The sequence below is a fragment of the Rousettus aegyptiacus genome, unplaced genomic scaffold (genome assembly GCF_014176215.1).
Source record: "Rousettus aegyptiacus isolate mRouAeg1 unplaced genomic scaffold, mRouAeg1.p scaffold_m13_p_2, whole genome shotgun sequence".
In the NCBI taxonomy this organism is placed as follows: Eukaryota; Metazoa; Chordata; class Mammalia; order Chiroptera; family Pteropodidae; genus Rousettus; species Rousettus aegyptiacus.
In genome coordinates, this window is record NW_023416295.1 from 7,407,983 (window position 1) to 7,418,350 (window position 10,368).

Here is a 10,368-nt window from a genome sequence, read left to right on the forward strand (position 1 = left end):
ATAGAATTTGAGACATAATTTTGCTGTTCTCAATACAATGATGATTCAGAATTGATTGTCAATGGATGAAAGTAATTGGATGGAAAGTGGATGTAAAACAGGATATTCACAGGCTCAAAGAAATACCCCCATGAGTTATTTCTTAATTACATCAGGGAAGATATACTTTCTCAATAGATATATCCAGTGTTCGCCAGTTCACCATCTTACTCAAATAATCAAATTTTGCTTCACCAGATTTGGAACAATATTCTGAATGTCCAAGTCCTTGTTATTGTTTTCTGATTTTTCCTTGACACTGTTTTTTTTAGTTTTTTATAAATGTAGTCATTCTCAAATATCTCTGAGAACATTAATTAGCATTATTTTAAGTTGCTCTTCTGTTCATGAATAATTTCTTTTCTACATGGATATGCTTTACCCATGATAATGTTGGTCTTTTTCTTGCTCTCTTACAGGTTTTACTTAAATTACTAATATCTCTGGGTAGCCAACAATGGGGCAATAGCTGCCCATGATCATTGTACACTAAATGAGGCTTCTTAAGCAAGTGAGCTTAAGTTTAGCGTGAATCCTGGAAGGTGAGGTTAGCTACTACATGGACTTCGAGTTCTCTGGTATCTCCGGGTCCAAGTTTTCTCCCAGGTTCTGCAAGGCAGATTGCTTCCAGCTTGGTTGCAGCATTTCCGCATGTTTTGTAAGGTGCAGTTTCACCAAAACTGTTTAAGAAAATACTCCTCCAACAAGTGTCAACCGTCCAGAAATTTTCGAGTCTTTTTGTCCTCAGATAACCTCTCTCTAGTGCCTTTTCATTGTTGTAGCTTTATAGGTTTTTTTCCCCCTTCCTCTATCGTTATTTTTTTTCACTAAGCTCTTGCTCCTATAACCAGCAACCACCATAGATTTATTTCTCACTTAACGCTGTAGGAGGGCTTTGGGTCAGCCACTGTTCTGCTTGACGATGCCGGCTTGGCTGGCTTCCCTGCGTCTTCTCATCGTCGTACCGAGGGTGAAGGAGCAGCTCCATCTAGGTCATGCTGTTCTCATAGCAGAGAACAGGAGCACAAGAGAGGCACTGTCACACCACGTAAGTCCCCTGAAAGTTTCGATTTGGAACGTGACATTAAAACTTCCATCCATGTTCCATTGGCCATGGCCAAGCCCGAAGCCAAAAGGACAGTTAAATAAGGGGAAGCCAGGCCACAGTTCAGCAGGAATGAATAATTGTGAACAAATAATACAGCCTTTTACCACCATTTTAGTGACTCTGGGAAGGGAAGGAGAGAAAAAGGGTATTCAATGCATGATTCATATGAAATTGGTTAAGCTCCTTAATTTCTCAATTTCTTCATATGTAAAATGAAGATGAAAATAGCATTTTCATCAAAGGATTCTCGTGAAGATTGAATAATGTAGGTAAAGGACATAGTTTAGTGCCAAGTACAGAGTAAGCTCTTAATAAGTGTTAATTCTCATGACTTTTAACTCTACCCATAACTGCCATACACAAGAATGTCTTCTGGGGAGCCTTGAAATATTTTTTTTGTAACATGTATTCCTCCAAAAGAACAGGAATAAACTTCAGTAGTGGAAAACCATACCACTTGAAATAAATATAAAGCATGTATGCATGTCCACACTTATAAAACCACTCTACTTTTCATCACCACTGGAATTACAGAGGGAAATAACAACAAAAAAATAAATAAATAAATCTGGGAAATATGGAGATTTATATATATTTTCAGAACATACAGTTATCAGTTAAAATGATTCAAATTCAGAGCCCTAGTGCTTGTAATAATTCTGCTTTTTTTTTGTTTATGTTGTATGAAACTTAAATATTAAACAAAGTTGACAGTTTGGCAGGGAAGCAAAGCTCCATTCTGCATCTGGTTTCTCTGAACAAAAGTATGTAAAGGAAAAGGAATGTGATTTTTTTTTTTTTGCTCCATTATTTTTGGAAAGATAATATCAAATGTTGAGAGTTTTAAATGATTTTTCCCAGCTTAAGGATATATTTGTTCCTTTTCATTTTTTTGTTTGCTTTTCTTAAGTGAAATGCATTTATTGTATTTTAATGAGTTTACCATTTTTGGCATGTGTTTTGTGTTACGTACTCAGATTATCTGATTTTGTGATAAGTGTCTGGGAAAGGTATGTTCTTACCACTGCCTATTGCAAAGTTGAAAGAAATCATAAAGTTCACAAACCAAAATTATACACCTTCTCAAATTCCTGCTCCAGAAGGAAACATATATTTTAACATTATATATGTATAATTTTAAAATAGAACATATTTAAAATATAAAATAGTATTTAAACATATATAGAGAGATATGTTTAAATATATATATAAAATACAAAAATTTTTATGTAATAATAGTAAGAAGTTTACACATGGAGCCATCCCAAATTTGCTTATTTCTGACAAGACATTATTTTTTTATTGGAAAAGAATGGTAAATTATTTGTAAATATTCTAAGATAATGATAAAACCAAATATTAGTCATTTAGTTTTGGAAGTCATTGTAGATAGGGCTAAAACTGATATTCTGGGATTTAAAACCCAGTAGACTTTTCAGTAGGTTTGGAGTAAAGGAGGCTGAATAAACATGTTCAGAACTTCCAGCATGGAGGAGAGAGAATCTGAAATTTGAAAAGAAAAAAGACTCCAGTCCTAATTTAGTAATTTCTAAAGTCCAGAGATTATTTTATTCACTACATATCTCAGGGAATTAGCTAGGGAGATTTAAGGAAAGCAGAAACTGCTGACAGTATGCAAGTAGTTGGATCAAATCTCAAATTCTGTAAACTTTGAGCTAGCCCAGGAAACGATCAAGGAATGGAAATTTAGTCAAAAGGAGCACCAGAATATTCTGTTTGTAAACATAAGGCGGTGGTGGTTGAGGGTGGCAAGTGGGGGCTGTCAAGGATTATGTCTGGGCAACTGCGTTCTGGTCTTTGTGCTGCACTGCCTTGTTAAGTGATTTTCATACTTCTTACCTCAGCTCTTCTGTCAAATATAACCATTACTGATGTTTTAAATGATTCTAATGGTATTTTCAAATGTCCTACATGCTATGTAGCTTAATTTTTCTCACTGCGGATATGAGTTTTATTTTACAAGAAAATCATAGAGTCATGTGGACTCATAGTTTCACTTAATTCATCAGAATTCCTAGTATACATCAATCTGTACTGCCGTTAATATCTCCAGTATGTATTTTTGACATAAAATGTGCACATTGTTACAAGCTTAGTCTGTCACAGGTCTTTAAGTCAAGCTAGGTTACGACGGTGCTATCAGATTTTCTCATATACACATACATTACTCCCCTCAAATGAAAAGATACGTATTTGAAGTAACCACAATCAAGGAGATCCCACCCTCCCCTTCGACTTTTACATTTTCTCTCAGTTTATAGGGACAAGGAAACACATTTGAGCTGGTTGTCGACATCTGGTAATTTGTAGGGTCTTGAAACATTCACATTAACCTTGCAGAAGAATAATTGAATGCAGACGGTGTTCTCTCACCACACAACTATGCATCCCACAGTAAAGTTTGCTTTGCAGGAGAGGATTCTGGCAGCTTCTGTCCAGGATGAAGCGTTTCAGCTGCATCTCAGGGCTTTGGTAATGCTGACCTCACAGGCAGGATGGCTGCCTTGAAGGCTAAGGATGTGGACAATCAAAGCAGGCAGAGGTACTGTACTTAAAGAATGTGGAACATAATGTGCTTCTTGGAATGTAAAGAGAGAGAGAGAGAGAGAGAGAGAGAGAGAGAGAGAGAGAGAGAGAGAGAGAGCTTCTAGGTTTATATTATATCCTGCTGGGTCTACTTGAGAAATAGCCCTCTAGTCTATTGCATGGATCACATAGGACAGGGAAAGAGGCAGTGTGCCTCTGTTTACAAAATGTCTCCACATCCAAACACCCAAACTTCAGGCTGAAGCTGTTTCAGGTAACAAGAATTTGCTGATGGCTCGCTATGTCCTAGCACAGTGGTAGGCTCAGGGGGCATGATAACACACAAATAAAACCTGACTATATAAAATATAAGGCAAATGGCACTCTCATATACTGGTGGTAGAAACAGGGAAAGGGTGCACAGTTTGGAGAGCCTATATCTAGTAAAACAGAAAAGTGCACCTGTACAGAAGACCAGCTCTTCCATTTTTAAGAGTTTAACCTAGAGCAATTATTGCACACATAGCTAAGGAAACATAAACAAAGACACTCATTTAGCATCATCGGTATGTGTGACCAGTTGGGGACAATTTAAACATCTCCATTTAGAAAATGAACAAGTAAGACATGGCATTTCTGGGTTTATAAATAGCAATGTGGACAGATCTCAAAAACAGAATTTTGAGTGAAAAAGAAGTAAGATGCATAAAACAATATTTTTGTAAGGAAAACATACAAATTGTACTGAATATTATATAAAGATATATTTTTATATAAGTATAAAATTAATTGTCAAAATGACTACCTAATTCATTGTTGTCTCTGGGCATGGGAATACGTTGAATGAAATAAAATTTGAAAGCCTAAATTATTTTGTAATGTTACATTTATTTAAGAAAAAACTGAACTTTAATACTTGCTGATCCTGTGTTGAAGTTCTGCGGTTATATTTACAGCAGGCTTTGAACTGTATTTCATAAGCGTCCGTTGCCCCTGTCCTCATAGCTTTACAGTTTAGGTTGGGGAGCACATCTAATATACATAAAGTAATTGGAGAATAATCAAGTGGTGATCTCTACTATAGTGTGTCTTAAGCAAAAGCATTCCAGAGAAGAAAGACAAGGACGTCTGAAAGTTCGTTCCCAAGATACTTTTAGGGGTGAACAAATTCAAAAGAAATTTTCCGTAATAACACTAAGATGGCATTTTCCATTTTCACCTTTATACCCTCGTAAGTATACAGTAGAGACTTTTCAGAAGACATAGGATGTGAGATATTGCAAAAAATTGAATGCAGAATCAGATAAGAGAATGCAGCTGTCTTCTCTTAAGCCAGACATTAAAGAGATTTGTGAAAATGTAAAACAATGCCATTTTCAGTAACATTTTTTTTTTGTATTTGGAAAGTAGTTCTATTTTTTAAAATAAAAATGTTTATATTCTCATGTAATGGATTTATTATGGTTGTTACGTTAAATAAATATGTATTTTAAAATTTTCTATTTTAATTTGTTATACTATGAATATAAATAACTCTAACCCATGTCAACAAAAGCTCTTTCAGATTCTCAATAATTTTTAAGAGTGTAAAGTAGTCCTGAGACCACAAGGTTTAAGACCTGCTTAGGTTAATTATGTTTGGAAGTGATTCTACAGGAGGTGCTGTTGAATTCAACAGAGGGTTGTAAACAGTACTACAAAAGTGGATAACAGCATATGCAAAACCTTTTACACTGTGAACTCAAGAATTAAATTAACTTAGGTAAGATAAGGATAATATTGATGGATGAAATTTTCCCATGAAGTTGTAGCCTAGAACAGCAATTTTTAGTAGTAATTTTTCAGGAAACTTCTTGTTTTGAAAGTTCTGTGGTAGGCTCTAGGACACTTGTAAAGAAGAAAAGTCTCATCCTCTGTCCTGTAAAAACTCATAGTTTAATGCATATTTACTTACAAAGTATTGCATGAAAGAATTCAATACATTATAAATTGGTCTTTTATTTTTCAACTAGCATTTTGCTACTTTATAAAGGTTTCTAGAAAAGTAGAAACTGGTGCCATAGCTTTGGAGAAATGAGTATGAACTTGCATTTTTGCTTCAGTTCACTGGCTGTAACTCCTTTAACTAGATCTGTTGTACCCATATCCTGTGGTCATGACCATTGTATCAGTCAGGAGGGACAAGTGACGGGTGGTAACAAACAACCCTCGATTTCAGTTGCTTAAAACAATAAATGTTTATTTCTCTCTCATGCTATGTATCCGTCCAACACAGGTTGGTGGGAGGATCTGGTCCATTTATTCCACACCATTTTATGGCACCTCGGTCTCAACATACATCGTCAAAGTTCCCTGTGATGGGGAGAGGAGCTGGAACGTCAACCTCCAGCAATCATTACAAAGTTTTCCTGGATGAGAGGCATATAGCTTTCACTCATATTTCACTGGCCAAAGCTAGTTTCATGGCCTTGCTTAACTGCTGAGAGCAACAGGTGGGGGTACTGATGGGGAGATAATATTTCATTTAACTGGAAGTAAAAGTAAAACCTGATATGGAAGAAATCTAGAATTGCCCACCACAAGTGATGCTAAAGAAAAATAAGTTACAATCAATGTCTAATTCTAGACCAGAGGAGTTCTCCAGCTGAGTCGAATTCAAGAAGAATATTCCTCCAGCTGAATTGGACTTTATTCCAAATAGACAAAATTTTGTGATTCTTTTTATGTTGTCTCTCAATTGTATGAGCGGAAATTATGGGTAAGAAGTACTGACCTTCCTCTCCAAGCCCAGCACTTCTCAGCCCCAGGATTTCCACCAGCCAGGACCACAGTGCCCAGCCTTATCATGGACTGGAGATGAAGAAGTTTCTAAGTTCACTGGTGTGTGTATACATCAATTCTGTCTGGAGGTGTACAAATTTCATCAAATACTTCCAATGTGGACTTTTTAAAAAATATATAAAAATGAGTTTATCACTGTTCTGGAGTCAGAAAAAAAATGAAAAAGAAAAAGTATATGTAAATGATGGCATATCCCATATCTAATCATGACTAGTGCTCAAGAACCTTAACCATATTATTTTCTTATATAGGTCGAGGCCGCAAGGTTCTTGGTAAACATTGGGTAGTACTCATTTGCTGAGTTAAGCTGAAGTCTGAGAAATCTGGCTTCTGTTGCTGAGGCTTAACCAGGCTTACATGGCAGTTGACAAATTTATCTGAAAAATTGTACAAGGCAGAGATTCAGTGCAGTCTCTGAAGTCCAATAGATCTGGATTTGGCACCTGGATCATCTTTGGATAATCTCATCAGAACCGAGAGAGCTACACAAAACTGCCAATCTTTGATGAATGTATCCAGGTCGGCAGGAGACCAAAGTCCCATTCTTCTGGATTATATAAATTTGTCAGTTGAGCACATCAGAAGGGTCGCCTCCATGCCCTTTTTCAGGGCATCTGAACAGAGAGTTACTATTGTTTTCACTTTTTGCTCATTCTGGGAAAAACTAAAATAAAAACTTCATCCAGGAAGAGAGTATGAAACATGAATAACAGGCCAAAATAATAGAATTCAAGAAGATCTTGAAAGTCAATAAGTCAGTCTCCCATCTGATGGTTGGATCTCTTCTTCAGCCTTCCATAAGCTTAAAACTCCCCAGTGATAGCAATCACGACAGCCTAGTGCCGTTCATTCTGTATTGGAGACATTTGACTGTTAAAATTGCATTTCATTTTGTGCTGATGTCTATGATTTAGTAATAGAGATATGCTTTCATAGTTGAAAAGAACTGTGCTATTATAATTCCTGAAAAGATGTATTTTATTATCCTGTTTGCTTCTCCCATCAACTCCAAAGTGTAAGTATTATTATTAGACAGTTGGGCAACCTGAAGTTTGGTGAGGTTAGGTGGCTTGGAGAAGGTGGCAATACTGAGTTATAAACCAGAAAGGAAAAAATGATTGTGCTGTCAAATACTACTGTGGTAGAGAAAAGAAAATAAAATCTACTCGGCCTGAATATAAACACATTTATACAGGACAGTGATTTTGTTGGTAATACAATATTTTATCAAGAATGCATGACACAGTCTCAAGCAGACCATCTGTGGCTACCATGATCATTTTATCTCTCATCGCAAGCTTTTATATTTCCTGTGGATAATTACTGTCTTCCTAACCTTTGGGTACAGCTGGTCAAACAAGTACTCAAAGCAGGATTGATAAATGAGAACATGCATCAAACATTCGTCCTATAAACTTTAATCAATAGGCTGTGATTTTTGCAGAAGAATTTTTTACTTTAACAAAATAAGCTCCTGCCCTTAGTCTGGGGACAAGGCGACCAGGAGGGCAGTCATTTTCAGCTGAATATGTATGAAATCATCAAGAGATACAGCTATCTCAGGAGTCGTTTCTTTAACACGACATGTCCAACAAACCAATCAACCAATAACCAATTAATCAACCAAAAAAACAAACCAAGCTCTGAGTCACAGGTGGTTCATTAGTAATTCCATCTATTAACATATTGACCAACTTGTTTGTGTTGCCTGCATATCATAATTGCATTCTGCTTTCCCTGAGACACTACACTAAATCAATATTCCTATGTCAAATATATATTTTTTAAATGGTAGAAAGTATAAACCCTGGCTTCCTGTTCCTTGGGCAAAATCATTACTCTCCACTAAGACTTAGAAATTGGATCACTTTGGCTATTTCTCCGGGAAAGCAGCAACAGGTGTGGAAGGGCTACACAAAAGGAAAGAATGTAACACGCGCCAACTTTATTCTGGCATGCGAGGAAGGCTATGGGATTCTCACTTCATTTCTTCTTGTTTTTATTACATCTAACATTCCTTGTTTTACAAATTCAAGTTTCTGCCATGAATTACACACCGCTACATGGTTATATTGAGAGTGGTGTAGGTTTACACTCAATTGTGACCCAACATTTCAATTTCATCCAGCACAAGCTGAGCCTGGTGAATACGTATATCGTCTGGAGCCTTCCGGGCCCATGAACTTCTAGGCAGAAAAAGTCAGGTTTATCCATTGTTCTGCAACAGAAGCACTAGATCCTATAAATATGTGAGACCACAGCTAACCTCTTTACATGCACCCTTTTATCCCTTGAATGTCCAAATTCAATATCCTCAAAGTTTTAGGGCTGTGGGGTTTGAATAAATGCCAAAGCCAATTAGAAAAGTAAACAACATTTTCATCCTTATCAGACTAACATTCCTTTTAAAAGGGAAGATGGGCTGGATTACAGAAAGCTGTGATCAATAACAATAGAGAAATGCCTTTTAAATTCTTATTAATAATTAGAAGGAAAATGTATTCTAGCATGCATTTGATCTACATGTCTATGAGTGTTTTTCTTTGTGCTCATTACTTTAGAGAATGTATTTTAAAAAGTCATTTAACTGATTATTTTCTTAAGATGATAATCTTTAAATAGCAACTATATTTTATTACCTTTCCATTCTTCCATTTACTTAATTCTTATAGTCAGATTCTAATTTTTACTCCTCCTTTAAACATATATATACAATTAATTTACCTCTATTTTATTCTTTGGAGGTTTCTCTTATTTTCCCTCTTTCTCTGTCATCATGTGCTAAGAGAATGCTATAAGACCTCCTGGATACATTGACAGGCCAATTAGAAAAAACAATTCAAATAAAAAGATTTGTTTTTGCGTAGGCAAATTAATTATTCTCTTTATGCCTTTGATTCCTAGTATGTAATTAGACTAATAATAGCGTCTGTCAGGAGGGCATGTGAAGCTTAAATGATTCGTTATCAAGTGCTTTATACAATGCTGGGCACGTAGGAAACTCAATAAACATCAAGCTTATTACTAACATCATTTTTGTTTTTGTCATTCAATAAATGTTGTATTGCACTGAGCTAAGTGCCATTAAGGATACAAAAGATTAATAAGACATGGTTCTTGCGTTCAAGGAAAATACTATCTCGTGGTAGAAATGAGACCCGTGCACAGATAGCTAAGATGAACAGTAGAAAATGTCGGAAGTGCTCCGGGAACAAAGTGCTTGGAGGTTGGAAGATGGGTTAGGATTCCTTCCCTTTGGAGAAATCATCAAAAGCTCTAATAAAGTGGTGATATTATTTATCTGAACCTTGACAGAGAATTTAAAAATACCTGAGTATTAAAATTATATATTATCTATAATTTTATAGATGAAACAAAGTACATAGTTTAATTTGTATAACTTTTATTTATCGAATGAAATTGTACATTTATCCATTGGATATTTGTAATGTGTGTCTGTGTGACTTGTCACTTTACGTCCTTAATTTGTTTCCCATTAGCTTGTGCATTTTTCTATTGTTTTGTAAAAGCACGTTATATTTTATGAGTGACAATATTATGTTAATTGATTTCTAAATATCGACACATTTTTGCATATCTAAAATTAACTAAATCCACTAAATTTGGCTATATTTTTCTCATGTGCTGCCAAATTTGACTTTCTAATTAATGAGATGTTTAAGCGAGACTATCTCCCCAAAAGCCAACAGTGAAAAAATTATGCACCCCTGAGCTCTCAAACTCAGGTGCTAGCCCACTTATACAGGATTTGCAAAAACAGTAAAGACCTGTTTTGCCTCATTAGCCCAACACCCACTTAGGAGATGAAACAA